This window comes from Thermobia domestica, chromosome 4 (assembly GCF_964235325.1).
Source record: "Thermobia domestica chromosome 4, izTheDome1.hap1.1, whole genome shotgun sequence".
Classification (NCBI taxonomy): Eukaryota; Metazoa; Arthropoda; class Insecta; order Zygentoma; family Lepismatidae; genus Thermobia; species Thermobia domestica.
This window is the reverse complement of record NC_137457.1, coordinates 246,835,804-246,853,117: the sequence shown is the minus strand read 5'-3', so window position 1 is coordinate 246,853,117 and position 17,314 is coordinate 246,835,804. Positions and strand designations below refer to the sequence as shown.

The window sequence follows — 17,314 nt, the reverse complement described above, 5'->3', positions numbered from 1 at the left end:
ACCGTGTCACTCGGCGGGTTAACATAAATGACAGGCGTTATAATGGTTTTTATCATATCACTTGAAAGCGAAAAAGTAAAAATTATCTAAGTAACAAAGTTTATTGCGTTCGGGGGTGACCGCAGCGAAGCGGGGCGGGTTAACATAAATGACAGGCGATATAATGTTAACATTTACTGCAATCTTCTATGGTTTTTATCATATCACTTGAAAGCGAAAAAGTAAAAATTATCTAAGTAACAAAGTTTATTGCGTTCCGGGGTGACCGCAGCGAAGCGGGGTGAACGCTGCTAGTTTTTTTTAAAAGTGTAATCCGTGTATTGTTTAAATTGTATGGAATCATTATGTCTGTAGAGTCATTTACAAAGGAGTTGGTAACTGAGTAAATTCATTTCAATCAATATGGTCATAGGAGCTTTATAAAAATCTGTATCATGTCTCAATGAAAGTATTCGACGTAGAGAGCTTAAATGTTAATTACTAATCAGAAAAACGCGAATAATCTCACGATTAGTTTTATTTATTTATTTATTTATTTATTTATTTTTTAGATACGGAATCCGTTATTAAGAACGGAACAGCTGTTAGATTCTATCATGAAAAGTATGTATTGGCAATAACCATGAAGTAGGCTAAGCAAAGCCGCATCGAATGAATTATTCTGATCCTCAAGCCAATATAGCGATCAGGAGTCTATGCGCATAGACCAGACTAATTACGACAACCTACGGATACATTCGTATGTTACTGTTGCAACATAAGAGAAATCATGAAAAATAGATACATTTGTCTACAAATTTCTTTCAAATGACGTCATTGCATTTATTATGAATATTCTAGTATAGATTGTATTCTGTGTATTTATGCATACGTATATCTATGATTTATCTGTGTATATTTGTGTCTTTATATTTTGCTATATTCGCTAATATGTGTGTATATATGTGTTATGCATGGTTAAGTCACAATATTAATCACATTGATATTATGTATGAAATATTCTTGTTGTTTATGATGATATCAAATTTAATATCAGGTGTAATTATCTCTAATTTTCAGTGATAACTAAGTACAATTAGAAGTCAGGCTTAGACTTACTCATTTTCTTTAGCTCATTCGACTTTTCTCTCAAATTTCTCACTAAATTCTAAATCAAAGTCATGACTTAGTCCAACTTATTTCAACCTATTTCAACTTATTTCGATTTATTGCTACTTCAATGTATTCCAACTTATTCGGGAATATTTATATTAATTTTACTTATATCGTAGATAATTAAGATTCAGATTCCATCACATTTTACAAATCTTAAATTAATAATTTTAGGAATATTATTAGTCATAAAATATCAGCTGATCAACGCTAATCTTTTATTATCCAATGTTACGTAAATAGGTATTTTCAAATGTAAGGTCGTAAATTAACCAGCTTGTATTGTACTCGTTATGAAAGGATAATCAATCGTAAATTTCAGACATAACTGTTTATGTATATCGATCTCACTAGTTTGTTTATGTATGTCAAGTTACTGGTAATAAGTCATTCAAGCTGGAGATCAAGAAAGAAAACAGATGTAATTCACTTAAATTAATTTGGTGCTAAGGCCTTCTGCCTTATTTTTCACACTTGTTATCAATATTCCAAATGCAGCGTTAATTTTCATCATACTCGATTTTTTTTTATCTAAACATTTTTTTGTTTGTTTTTATTCATTAAAGCTTTTATTGTTTTGTTAACCTAAAATTCGTGAACTTTTTCTTTCATAAACAAATTACATCCCTAACCTAAACGGTAACACTTTTTTTTAAGGTTAAACTGTTAAGGCAATATAGGCAATTTTCTAATTCTATCTGCCATGGACTGAATTGAACTGATTTTCATGATCTTTCAATCAAAATTTTAAATTCAAGATATTTGTTTATTTCTTGCAATATTATTATTATTATTATTATTATTATTATTATTATTATTATTATTATTATTATTATTATTATTATTATTATTTAATTTTCATGGGAAGTGAAAATCAGTCTAGTTCGTCCCTACAAACTAGAAATTAGAGCAAGATTCTTTTTCAGCATTGCAGCATGTGGATACATGGATACAGGTGCGAATAAAATTAATTTTCGTTTGCTCTCGGTTTAGGGGATCTTATTTCCCTAAAGCCCTGGGATACCGCGGGGAGATAGGATTTTCCAAACCGTGAAATCAGTCTTTATCGAGTCATAAACCAGTTAATTCAGAGAAAGGAGCCATTAACGGTGGTGCACATGATAGCAATGGTGACACCCGGAAAACGAACCCAAAACCCCCACTCAGATAATTTTTAATTTCATTTCTAATTTTTACATATGTATATTACAGAAAGTATCCAAAAAGTGATCTCATGTTTCTCCATTCTCGTATAAACATACTACAAAAAAGAGCTATAAAAATGACTTCTCAGGTTCTGACATCCTCGTATTGATCTATTACAGAATATAGTCTAGAAGGGACATATGTTTTGCCACCCTCATGTAGATGTGAAAAGCTTTGAAAAAGAGAATATATTTAGATTTCAGAAGAAAAAAATATATATTACTCGTGAAACCTCTTAATGACATAGGGCTAGAGAGAAAATATAATTTGTACAACTAAACTTTTATGATACAGATAATGGAAATAATAAGTTACCTTCCTTCGCGTTTGTATTTTGATGCGCTTTTAGTTCCACTATTAGTTGTATATAAGGTCACTTGTAAGGAACAGAAGTTTCCAAGTTCTTTTCGTCTTGATCTTGCAATTTTATCTCTAAATATAATCCATGAAATGTATATTATATCACCTCTCTCTCTTTTTTCTTCCACCATGTCATCTAGCATGTCCCTTATGACACAGTTTGTTGTCAGCTTATGTCCCAACCCGTTTTCCTTCTTTTTTAAATTACGTCTAAAATCGTTCTTTTCAGCCCTATTATTCCTAACACTTCCTCACTCATTTTCCACTCGACCAGGCTAGTTTCTTAATTCTTCTTTACATTCATATTTTAAAAACCTAGTAATTTTCATCATATTTGCGTTGTTTCCAATGACACTCGAACCTAGAACTCGGTACACAGAAGGTGCGCGTTCTAGCCACAGGACTAGCGGGGAAGGCGAATAAATACTTCATGAACACACTTATAATGCAATAAAGTTAATTATATTTTCCAAAGAAAAAAATTGCGATCGCGGTGGCTCAGTGGTAGAGCGCGTACTTCTAATACGCGAGGTAATTGGTTCGATTCCAGCATGCTCAAAATTGACTTTGAGCTGGATTTTCTTGGGGCTCTCCTACTTCCTTCATTCCACCATTTCGTTCATCATCATCAGTGTCTCTGGGACCGCAGTGGCTCTGTGGTAGGGCGTTCATCTATGTCTGGAGCTTTGGTTCGATCCCAGCTCGCGCCAAGTGAACTTTGTGGTGTCCAAACACCGTGTGCGTGGGTTTTCTCGGGGTTCTTTCATTTCCTTCTACTTTCTTCATTCCACCATTTTCTTAATTTTCATCGCCTTCTCCTTTAGCTAGCCGGCATAATCGTGGGACGTAAAACTTGAAAGATTTCATTTCATTTCATTAATGTTTCCGTTAAGTCTTACCGCAGAGCACATTCAAGGGAGGCGAGTTCTATTTAGTTATTGTTTTCGAAAACGTCTATAACGATTTTATTCATATTCCTTAAACCCTGAATAACTATTACTAACCCATCAATATGATATGGAATATTTCTTTCGATTTATATACATATAATATTTGAATGGATTTTCTTCGAACACATATTTCAGTACGTCTGTACGAGATCAGTAATAAGTTTACAAAGATTCAATTTTAAATATGAAAATGAAATACGTAGGTGAGTGCACTAGTTCTTACCTTTCATTGTAAAATTAATTAAAGAAAACATATTTATCCGCAACGTCTGTATGTTAGTTCCTTTGCATCTATATGTAGACATATTAAATGAAATAGAAAGCCGGAAATTTTTCGTCCACAATTTTACGAGGGCTATCCAGAAAGTAGATTACGTTTTGGAATAAAAAATCAACAAAGTATAGGAAACAAATTTTATTATATACAGATGAAAGCCACACACAAATACTACTTTTCGACATAGTCACCATTCAAATTAAGGCATTTATCGTAGCGATGTACGAGCTTGGAAATTCCTTCGTCGAAAAATTCGGCCGCCTGCGACTTCAACCACTTCGTTACCTCTTCTTGCAGCTGTTCGTCGTCATCAAAACGCTGCATAGCCAGCCACTTCTTCATTGCTGGGAATAGGTGGAAGCCGCTCGGTGCCAGGTCGGGACTGTACGGCGGATGAGGAAACAACTCCCACTGAAAAGATTCAAGAACTTCACGCGTGACATTTGCCGTGTGGGGCCGGGCGTTGTCGTGAATCAACAAGATCTTAGAGCTCAACATTCCTCTGCGCTTGTTTTGAATTGCTCTTCTGAGGTTTTGCAGAGTTTGGCAATACCTTTGAGCGTTTATTGTAGTGCCTCTTTCCAGGAAGTCCACCAAAATCACACCTTTTCTGTCCCAAAAAACAGTCGCCATCATCTTCCTTGCCGACATTGTTTGCATGCATTTCTTGGGTTTTTGGGGAGAACCTGTGTGCCCCCACTGCATTGATTGCAATTTCGTTCACAGTTCACGTGTTTCACCCATGTTTCGTCACCAGTAACGATGCGATCGAGTAAAGAGTCACCATCCTTATTGTAGGCGTCCAAAAAGTGCAACGCTGCAGCCATTCGCTGATTTTTGTGGTCCTCTGTCAAGATTTTTGGAATCCATCTTGCACAAAACTTGTGGTAACCAAGCTTTTCGCTGATGATTTCGTGCAACAAACCTCGCGAAATTTGTGGGAAAACTCAAAGAAAGTTCCGTTATTGTGAACTTTCGATTTTCACGGACTTTAACATCGACTTTTTCGACAAGTTCGGCAGTCACTTTGCTGGGTCTCCCACTTCGATCTTCGTCGTGAACATTGGTTCGGCCATTTTTAAATCTTATGACCCACTGTCGCACTCCACCTTCAGTGATAATGTTGTCCCCATACACTTCACACAGCTGCCGATAGATTTCTATCGGTTTACAGTTTTTTGCTGTCAGAAACCTTATTACTGCACGCACCTCGCAGCTCGCGGGATTTTCAATTAACGCAGACATTTCAAACCGTCACAGTATCTTAACGGAGCACAGCACGAACCTCTCACTAGCACGGCTAGATGCCGACTGAGCTGCGCAACGCTCTGACCCCAAGATGGCCGCGCTAGCCCCGCCCTAGCGTACACAGACGAAAACGTAATCTACTTTCTGGATAGCCCTCGTATGTTGTGGCTTCACCAAAGCCGATTTTATTTTACACCTAGGTGATTCTGAGAATCTTCCAACTGAATTATAGTTTCCGGAATTGCTGTAGCATATGCATTAGGGCGGCTTTTTAGTGTGATGAGATCAAAGCGCCGACAATTAGAAGCGATTGTATGGTTAGGGCGCTACAGGTCAGCTGGAAAATAACAGTAACTTATCTTCAACACTTGGCAGGGCAACATAGACTTCATTAAATAGGGTAGTGATAGCAGCTGCTCACTTGCTTAGAGACAAAATTATCGTTCTTATCTGACAGACTACGTTGCTCAGAATGTGTACGTTAAGAAAAAAGTATCAAACAATAGTCTGTAATTGTATCAAGTTCAGATGACCGTACTGTCAATATTATAATCTTGCGTTTACATAATAAAAGGTAAAGAGCACAACAGGACAAGTAGACTTTGATATGCAATTGGATTTTGAGCGTTTGTCGAATGCTTTTGATAAATACGTATATAATTATCGCCAGTGCAGCCAGGGGCGATCCGGGGGGAAGGGCGATCGGGGCAATCGACTCTCTCCCCAGAAGAGGAAACTTTCTTATTTTATATATAAATAAAACTCATCCCAGAGTTGGGAGCTCTTAAAAGTACCTCTAAGTAGCAGTATTACAACCCCCCGCACCCCCCCCCCCCGAGAAGTCTGTCCTGGATCCGCCTCTGAGTACAGCCAGAATAGTGATAATCTTTTCTGTCTCCAATTTGTAATTTTATTCCGAAACATTTCCGAAATTCAAAAAGATAATGAAATTTTTAATTGAATATTGTAGAGATTCCCCCTTTTGGAAAACGGTCAAATATGTGTTAACTCGTTTCTAAGGAAAAGTTTATATATTGAATTTTCACACCTCCAATTTCAGCAAATTCTAACATTCACGATTTTATGAATATAAAGTCGGACATTTTGATATTAATAGAAACTCCTTCCCTTGGGAGCGGAATTTTCGTAAACATTGTAACACTATTGTTTTTTTGTTTTTTTTTTTGAGTTCATATACCGAGTTTTGTCTCTCTAATTTCAGAGATTTGTGATACATTCTTTTTCTTTTTGTTAAAAACTAATATAAACCCTTTTCTCCCTTAGGATACTGTTTAAAAAAAAAAAAAACTTTTTTATGTCTTGCTCTTGCGACTGAGCCACTTTTGCTCTTGTAATATAGTATGGATTATCATCATGCAAGTGAGACTTACACGAGGCTCATCCAGAAAATAAAGACCGTAGTTATATAAAATGAAAAACGCAATATTTATTGAAAAAAAAAAGCAATTTGTTACATACCTGAAATTTCCTTCACTTCTCTACATAATCACCACCATTGTTTAAACATTTGTTGTACCTGTTCACGTGCTTCAAAATTACCATTCTATACATACTATTCTGCTGCCAGTTTATTAAATCAGGTGATCACTGGATTCTCCAACTGAAGAACCACAATTCCTTCAGAAAGCATTCTTCGCTTACTGTTTTGGATGGTGCGCCGTAGTCTAGCAATAACGATTTGCATTGATCGTAGTACTTTTTGGCATGGAATCTACTAAAATAACACTTGATCTTTTGTATTGAGAGTGTCTGTTTGAACTTTCTCTCTCTCTCTCTCTCTCTCTCTCTCTTTTTTTTTGTGTGTGTGTGTGTGTGCGTGTGGTGAGGTATGATGCTACTCAAATGATGCGCGCTGCTCTCTGGGTTGGTGAGAGACATCCAGGTCTCATCCATCACTAGTCACAATCCGATCAAAAAAGACAGTTACTAACCTTGAACTGGCGGCAGAAGAATATAAGATGCGAATTCTGAACCCGCGTGAACAGATGCGATAAATGTTTAAATGAATGTGGTGATTATGTAGAAAAGTGAAGGAAGCTACAGATATGTAAAGAATTGTCTTTCCCCAATAAATATTGTGTTTTCATTTTGTACAATTAAATGGTCTTTATTTTCTGGATGATCCTCGTAATATTATAAGGTTAGTACGTCCATCCGTCCGTTATTCATACGATAATTTTGAATTTTTGGATTTTTTTTGTAATAAATAACTAGAGCGATTATTTACCTAGAGTTTGTTAATAGAGCCATTCCATTAACATCGAAGGTAACGGTGTCTTTAACGGTATATGTCCATGTGCCATGTCCCAATTTCTACTATTGAAACAAAGGTTGTAGAAGTTACACATCGCCCCGTTAGATCATAGAAAGCATTCTTTAGAGTTTGACATCTACCGGACGAAATTGAAACTTCTAATGCGTGATTTCGTTTACTATCTACGAAGGTTTATTGTTTGATTTGATTTTTAATTTAGCGTCCTTTTCAGCAGCGAGGCTATATGAGAGTGGATCTACAGCTTAACGTGGGATCCGAACCACATGAGCTTTCGCTGGGAAGGTTTATTATTATTATTATTATTATTATTATTATTATTATTATTATTATTATTATTATTATTATTATTATTAAGTATACCGAAAATACATCTTTTAATATTAACAGACAAAACCATATTCATGAAGAAATTAAATGTGGATTAAAAAGTGGGGAATTCGTGTTATTATTCAGTTCAAAATATCTTGTCGCGAATTGTGTCGAGGAATTTGAAACTTAAAATATATAAAACGATAATCCTGTCTGTTGTTTCTGTATGATTGCGGAACATGGACACTAACTTGGAAAGAAGAGCATAGACTGAAAGATCCTGAGACTAATATTTGGACCCAAGAGAAACGGGAATGGAGAATGGCGGAAACTCCATAACGAGGAACTACATAATTTATATGGTTTACCCAACGTTGTTAGGGTCGTCAAGTCTAAAAGGCTTATGTGGGCAGATCATGTAGCTAGAATGGAAGAAAGTAGAAACGCTTCAAAGTCTTGACTGGAAGACCAATCGGAAAATGACCATTAGGAAGACACTAGGCGCAGAGAGGGGAGGACAATATTAAGATGGATCTCGAGGAAGTAGAAACTGGACGATTTGGCTAAGGATAGAAGTCAGTGGAGAGCTTTGTGAACGCGGCATTGAACCTCCGGGTTCCATAGGCCATAGATTAATTAGTTAGAAAATATATATTTTAGCTTATTATTAAGAATTCTGTTTAAAAGTAAAAGTTAGTTTTGTATTAGATGTTATTTATAAAGAGGCGCATTTCTTTTTCATTTCTTATTTTGTAGATGTATGTTATTTCTTAACTTTCTAGTATACAAACATTCATATAAACCAAACACCGTTTTAAGAGTGAGCCAGCCATCTTTTTATACGCACATTCACGCATACTTACGAAAACATTCGGACAATATACAAGCTTGTATAGACATGTTAGCTTGTCTTATTTCCTGCATAGTAATGAAGTTGGACAAATTACAAACCGAGACATCAATAAATGTCAACATTCATGTGATAAATTCTGTCCCTTATAGGAGGAAAACTCCTTTCACAGCATAGTTGGACACTATTGTTCAGCAAAAGAGAAAACATCATATGGTCTATACATTTCGTACGACCTGCGTTTATTTCTTTCTCAATACGTGTTTTGTTACATACTGTCTGTGCGCGTACACCTGTATTTTTAATCCGTAGTCATTGAAAAAATAATGAAAAATGGTAGTGGAGTCGCATCGTATCCCAGACTGTGGTCTTCGAGGTATTCTCTTGTGGTCTTCTTAAGTTGAGCCCAGTGTTGGCACAACGTCACTTAATGAGAGATGAATCACTCCAATTTTTTTGAGTCACTAAAACTGGATCCATAATGTTTTGACACAATTAACACTGTAAAGTATGGTATTTACGTTATACTATTTTTAAAATGCTTAAAAATTAAGTTCACAAAGGTTAAAACATCTCAACTTCTACTTCACTTTAACTCACGGTTTTAAAGCTACTCGGTCTATTATCTATTTATCTGTAATGGTGTTTTATTATTTGTGGCTTATAGTGGAAGCTCTGCAAACTAGAGATTGAAGGTTGGACTTGAGGCGTTCCGGGTAGAAAAAGCGAATTCAAGAAGGACTTGTTCTGTGAAAAATTCATTTTAGACCATCTCCATAAAGAAGGAAATCAGTAAAATATTCCTATATTTATTATTATTATTATTATTATTATTATTATTATTATTATTATTATTATTATTATTATTATTATTATTATTATTATTATTATTATTATTATTACTTTTGGTACATATAGCTCCCTCGTGGCTAACCGGTTAGTGTATGTGTTTCTGCTGTGGAAGAACAAGGTTCGATTTCCAGCTGGAGCTCATATCCCACATAGCACACTACGTCCCTGGGATGTCCCATTTTGATCCCAATCATCCCATTCGGTTCCCGGGATTATCGGGACAATGAGAAGACATCCCATGGACGTCCTGAAGGGTTCCCATGTAGGTTGTCCACGGGACGTCCCAGATGGGACAGGAGTTCCGAGGGAAAACAAATAGACATCCCTTCGTGGCCCCGTTGAATATCCCGTATCCCGGGATATTAGCGGACATCTGGATCTCCCGCGGATATCCTGTGGATGTCCCGGGAGCACATTCGGATATCCCGGGATGTCCCGTCGTCTGTTGCGGGCTCAGTCTCGGACATCCCGTGGACGTACTTGTGCTATGTGGGATGTATCGGACCTCACATTAAGTTATAAGTTCACGTCTCATATCCGCGTTGCTGAAAAGGACACAAAACTAAAATGAAAATCAAATTAAACTTTGGGTACATAATAATAATAAAATAAAATTTAAAAAGAAAACGATGTAGAGTTCGTCCTTACTACCCAGAACGCCTTAATTGTTCTCCGTTAGAGGAGAAATGATAAGAGAAAACAACGAGACGGTGGAGACGGGTATAATTATACACTTGTTGTTGCGCCTGCTGATTAAAACAAAGACGAAAGAAAGGGAGAATATATCAAAACTACTTCAAAGTAACAATGTTTCGTTATAGAGGGACAAATTGTTCGCGGCACAAAAGTTTCTCGATTTGTAGCGGATCACCAAATCGCCATTTAAAAATCCTCTCACTCAAAAAAAAAAAAAAAAAAAAAAAAAGTCGCCAATCGGAATAAAATATCTTGAAATTAAATCCTCTAGATTTAGCGACCTTTCCCTCAAATTGTTAACTTTGGGTTGAACATTAGTAAAGACAGGTAAGAAAAAAAATAAAATAAAAATAAAAATAAATAAATAAATAAATAAAAAAAAGCTCATGGATTTTCTATCACAAACTATAGTTGAGAATCTCAAACATGTGTAGATTATATAAGTTAATAAGATGAAAATTATATAAATTTTCATTGTTATATAGATATATTTTTTATAAAATAGGCATATTATTGATAACTTCTGATTTCCGTACTTTTCAAAAAGGAGAATACTAATATGCATTTTCTTCCATTAATACCCTTCTAAAATTAAGAGAATTGTAATTAATTCAAACTTAAGTATTTTGGGATGCCTTCAAAAAATCATAAAAAATAGCAGTACACCGCGCGAAAGCGTTTGGTTTGTATGGTGTGATATTTTCGCAATTAATATTTATGCCGGAAGTGGTGATAGATTTTGAAATATTTTTGTTTTTAGTAGAGTGGAGATGGAATATTCTTGGGACTCTTGATTGCAGAAAACCGCTTCTACCATTTTAAGTCTATACCAATCAATGTTAAAACTTAAAGTGGGAGATTCTTGACACGTCCGGTTTGGATACGGGTGGCACCTACTAGAACGATAAATCGATTCCGAAAAAAAGTACGCTTGTGGCTACTGCCTACGTCTTAGTGTTTTTGCTCTATATAGATCAATATTGAAACCGAAAGTTGAAGTGGATTTGCATCACTTGAGATTTCAGCAGAGAATTATGATTGAAGATCAAATGTATATTTTGGGACCCTTAATCGAGTCCAGGAAACCGCTTCTCGCTGTATATTTAGTTCTATAGTGATGAATGTAAAAACTAGGGCCTACTTCCTGTTTGATTATCACCTTTATCAACCAGCTGTATTCCTGACTTTTGACCTTGTACGCGTGGCCAAAATTGATGGCAAACCTGAAGGTTTTTTGTCTCTCTGACGAATGGACGGACACGGACATACAGAGGACAAAGATATAATGGAGTTTTGATAAGCTAAATTCCTTAAAAATGACAAACTTGCTACGGAAGGGGACAGGAGCAGGGTGATCGGTAAAACATATTAATAAAAATGGTCCCCACTTGGGAAAAGTTTGGAAAATGCTAGTGTACGAAGCGTAAAATGAAATTAATTTTTAGTTTAACCTTATACAATTATGCCTTTTAGGCAAAAAGAGAGGAATTATTAATCAAAATGAATGATTGTGAAATATTTTTTTGTGCTGTCCCACCGGGAATCAAACCTGGGAACCACATGCACCAAAGATGCTCATGCTAGCCACTAAACCAGCGGGGAGGACATGTACGAAGCGTGTAACATGTTTTGTAATATATATATATATATATATATATATTACGACTTTCTTATAGATCTTGCATCCTAAATGTTTTCCAGCAACTGAATATTGGACTTAAAATCCAACTTCCTGGTGTTACAACCGCGAAGGGCTGTGACTGGCCATACAGTTTTTAGCTTGGTGACGTATTGTCATAGCAGGGTGTGACGTCATAGATCATCCAGTTTCAAGTGACTGGTTTAAACGATTCACATTATGTGTTATGGAAGAAGATAATCTTATTTTTAGTATGCCACTTAAACGTATATGATTTCAGATCATTTTTCCTTAAAAGAATTCCCATTCTAGAAAATATGCGGTTTGTTTTATACAGATATTAAAAGATACTTTAGTCCTTAATAATACTATACTTTAGTGTGGCTTTATTTGCTACTATTTTTAATTTTACCTGAGTAAATATTAAAATATTGATACCATATTTTTTTTTCAGATCATGTTAAACGTTGTGACTATTAACGAACTATTCTATGCAGTCGAATTATTAGAAAACTGCTGTAACTATGAATGGAGACTGCTGCATAACCACATTTCATTTTCCTGTTCAGGTAGGCTATGACGTAATTTTCTTATAATTTTAAGATAGTGATTATTGGTTTCTTTTGAGTATATATCGTTATATAATGTCTTCAATCAATTGACGGCCGCAATGTCACATGTCGTCGGAAAAAATGTGTATAAACTTAAAAACAAAATAGTAAACACAGTTTTGTGATTGTAACAAGTTCGTATAAGTGAAAATCTAAATACTGGAAATCAACGATACTTTTATTGTTCCAACTTGGGTTTACGAGTATCGTACATACAAAAATCAGTTATATGAGTTACACTTCTGTCGTTCTGAGAGATGTCAAGGTAGATACCGGTGCAAATTTAACTACATTAGATTAGAAATATTCTTATTTCTCTAACAGTTTCTATGAGCGTAAATATGATGAGTTTCAAAATACTTGTCGCTTTGTGAAGTGCTATGATCAATGATCTAATGGGTTCAGAAGTTAGTCATCCCTAGACGTCCCAAAGACAATTAACCCCATGACCCACCAAATCCGGTGACTCGGAGTGAACATGGGATCTCCATAGTGCGTCATAAGGGTGTGTATGCTACACGAGTTCAAAGAGGGATGGGCAAAACCGGTTTTTATAAAAACCGGAAACCTGAAAACCGACATATCGGTTTTCACCGAAACTGGTTTCAGTGAAAACTTTTGGAAAACACATAAAACTATTTCTGTGGAAACGGATTCGGTTTCCGGAGAGCAATTAAACACTATTCTGGTCAGAAATAGAACAAATTAAAAAAAAGGGAACCGGTTTTGAAGAAAGCCAAATCCGGTGAAAAACGAACCGGTTATGGAGAAAACCGATAACCGGTTTCGGTGAAAACCAAACCAGTTTTGAAGAAAACCGAAACCAGTTTCGGTGAAAACCGAACCGTTTCTTGGAGAAAACCGAAACCGGTTTTTTGAAAATTTTCAAAAAAACGGCTTCGGTTTTTCTAAAGACCGAAAACCGTAAAACCGGTTTTTGTGCCCACCACTAGTTCAAACTGGGTTCAAACGCCGCTGTAGCGGGGGCGGAAGATATGCCAAGCCTTTGGTGAGGATGTCACGACTACGCGAACAGTTCGTTGGTGGACTTGTAGTGACCCGGAGGCTAAATGTCCAGAGATGATGTGGGTCAATGAATACTTGATCCGTGACAACTGACCTACCGCCCACCGTGACCCACTCGGACCCACCACCACCATCATCAACTCTGACCGATGATCCATGTCCTCCTCTCCACTGACTAAGGAGTTTATAGTTTTAATAAAACAAGGCTGTGAAATTATCACTAATCGGAGTTTGAATTTTTACGGTCAATCGCCTAAGTACCGCTCGGTTACAGTACCGGTGGATCTGACCTTTACGATATAAAATGGTAAAATGTTTTTCGTGGACCATATTACCTTGAATTTCAATTTAGTTATCACATATAATTATTTCCTTGTTGAATTACAGCCCGAAAACCAAGTAGTAAGTTTTGTTGCTATTAGTACAGTTACGAATATCAATAACTAAAAGCGCCTGAAGATATACTTATCCCAGGTAAGTAAATAGAAGCACATGAAAAAGGAAGAATAAAAAGAATCTCCTTCAAAGTATAAGGCCAACCAAAATTTGACAATATACCACTATTATAAGATAAACTTTAAACCCGAGCGTTGCTTTATGAATCCATCGTGCAGTTATATCGATTATCGCCAGATGACAGCTAAAGCCGGTAGACGTTGATACTATAAAGCTAAACCGTCATTTGCATCTTTTGTTCCATTCCTTGGACAATCACCTTTGAAGATGCCAGTTCAAGTCCATAGTTGAGGTGCAAATTGATACCTTCTTCGCTTCACAGCCCACCAAGTTCTACCGCGATGGAATCCATGGCGTTCCATTACGTTGGCAGAAGGTCGTCAATGCTCATGGGGTCTGTTTTTGATCTTAGGTGACATATCGATGTTCGAAGGTGGTGAGTGAAAAGGCGACAGAACTTTCTTGGTTACCTTTATAACAGCATCTATTAACACCAGTAAAAGTTATATCATGGTCTAAGAAAAGTGACATCTTTATCAATATGTATATGTGTTTATTTGCTCCTATGGTAGCATTTAAATTGTGTTTATTTATATTCATATTCATATTATTATTATAAGTATTCTGCTTTTTGACAAGTCCTGGGACTAATGAGGATTTTTTTTTTAAGTTTTAGATTTGGGCTTGGAATGTTTCTTCCACGTTTCTCGATCTACAGCTTCCTCCTTTAACTCCCAATATTTTCTCCTATTTTTCAAATCATTGATCAGCTGTATTCTTCTTATTATTATTCCTCGCTTCCCTCCCATCTTCTCTTCTATGGCAGTGTGAAGAAGACAATTTCTGATCGCAAGATGTATCCAATCCAATTGGCTTTCGTAAAATTTTGGAGCATATCATTTATCTATGAATCTATCTAACAGTCACATCTATTCCTTCCAGATGACAATTCAAGTCAGTGGATATAATACTAGCAGCAGCTATTAACATTGATATAAGTTATGTATATGAATAGAAGCTATTTAGAGAGCTTTTCATATACATAACTTAGATCAGTGTTAATAGCTGCTGCTAGCATTATATCCACTGACTTGAATTGTCATATGGAAGGACTATTAGATAGATTCATAGATAAATGATATGCTCCAAAATTTATCTACATTGTTATTATATAGTAATATTTTTGGTTGGACGTAGCATCTGAAGGAGATCTCAGGATAATAAACCATTGTGTAGCATTTTCGCTTTATTGTAGCCTCTGGAATAATTTCCTTTGGTCTGCCTGTTCTGCCTAATACCTGTTCTGCCTAATGACCCTCCAGCACTTTGTAACGCATTTATGATTTAATCTTATCTTTATGCACAACAAGAATTCCTGTTCTGCCTAGCTCCTGTTCTGCCTAATTCATGCAAAAAGGGATATTTAGATTTGAGGGAAATTTATTAGTACCTATTTCCCCTTGATTTTCAAATATCATTTAAGAACTCTTTAATAAAACTTCAAGGCACGAGTGAGGGTTGGTTAGTTAGATTGAACACGCGAGTGGAATGAATTGCTTCATGTGTCCAAATACCCCTAAAAATCATTTTTAGTATAACAAATGTAGGGAAAATGTCCGGTATAATGTAAAAAGCAAAACACCACAATTACGTTGAATAAAATGATTACACAATTTATTAGAGATAAATACTTCCAAATATCTACAAAGGAAACTTTAGAAGAACAAAGTTTCCTCTAGAATAACAAATTAAAATATCGGAAAGGAAATACAGTATTTAACTTCTTAAAGTCACATATATATCTTTTCAATTTGAGAGAGAACAAAACTTCGAAACTTCGAAACCCACACTAAACCCACATACAACCTTCATTGTTATAAATGTAAACTAAGCTACAGCGTCTACATAGGAAATCAAATCCAATTGACCCGACTCTAATCTACTTTGCAAGGACTTGATTCTCTGCTGAATACGCTTATATTTTAGTTTCTGTTCTCTTGGTTTCTTCCAACTTCTAGAAGCATCATTGATCTTTCATTTTCGTTCTGCTCTTGCTGTAAACGCTGGACAAGGTTAAACATATTCGGATGTTCCTTTATCAGCCTTTTATTAAACTTCGAGTGCCAGCCCTCCACTATATTGATTGTCCTTTCTTCTCCGTTGTCATAATGGTTCCATAGTTCACTAGAAAACATTTAAGAGAGCATTAGTATTGAAAAACACTAAACAAACAAATTATAACGATTACGAATACATAATTGTCTGAAATATCTGTTGAAGTTTCAACGAGAAGTGCATCAAGTTTCCTGCCAAAATGTATGAAATTCAGCGTGCAGTAAACATACTGAAAGTTTTAACACAGGGTACAAAATCGCAACAGTCAAAGTGAGAAGAGACAGATGTACCAAAAAAAAAAAAAAAAAAAATCTCTTCACACTGAAATGTATCGACATAGGGAGCTCAGATATTTGAATATCCATAATTATTATGCTTACATAGCTAACCACTACTTCAGCCATTAATAACATATGAAATGTAAGTAAATTACATATGAATTACTGTAATTAATTTGCGGGCTTTTGACAATGGTGTCAGTGTCACTTTATTCAGTGACAATCAGAGCAATTTTCGAAAACTATATGTTGAAGGAAACACTGGAATTGATCAACATAAGCAAACATTTTTGTCTCTCTTTTTTTATTGCAATTTTTGGACCAATATACTAAACCCAAATCGGTAATGAGGAAAAAATATTGCAACATTAAATTACATGTGTTTTATATAATTCGTAAGAAAAAGTAAACCTAACTATACAGTACTTACGGTGTGAACTTGGCGTCTGCATCGTCCAACCACGTTTCAACCAAATAATCGTGAAAATCTTCTCCATTCGTCACTTCTGGTGCATCTTCTTGTATATGTAAGTACACATCACCAATTTTATCAATGTGTACAAGTGGTAACGCACTAGCTCGTCGTATCCACCTTCTACCTTGCATATCTTGACGGTACAATGAAGATAAACCCAGTGACTGCACTTTTCTTCAGATGCACTGAGTATAGTGGAAGAATTTACAGAAAATTTACAGAAGCTTGTAAGCGGGGACACATTATTTATGGATGGTACATTTAAAGCTGCTCCACGTCTAATTCATCAACTTTACACCTTACACGTGAAATATTTGGGACAGGTCTTTCCATTTCTATTTTGTCTACTGCCAAGCAAAAAGAGGACGACTACTACAGAATGCTGTGCTTAATTAAGGAGAAGGCTGTTGATAATGGTTTCATCTTGCATCGTGCCAAAGTTGTTGTGGACTTTGAAAGGGCTGCTATCAGTGCTCTATTTAGATCTTTTTCTAATGCTACTATTCGTGGTTGTTTCT

The 17,314-nt window shown here is 35.7% G+C and overlaps 1 protein-coding gene across 2 annotated transcripts in view; it reads left to right on the top strand.

Annotated features, from left to right (window-relative positions):
• LOC145683956 (uncharacterized) overlaps positions 1-17,314 on the top strand; it is a 248,482-nt gene that overhangs the window by 78,368 nt on the left and 152,800 nt on the right. For both annotated transcript variants that reach the window (XM_081755672.1, XM_081755671.1), the window contains exon 2: positions 12,290-12,404. The gene's annotated coding sequence lies outside the window, so the exon portion shown is untranslated. The remainder of the gene's footprint in view (positions 1-12,289; positions 12,405-17,314) is intronic.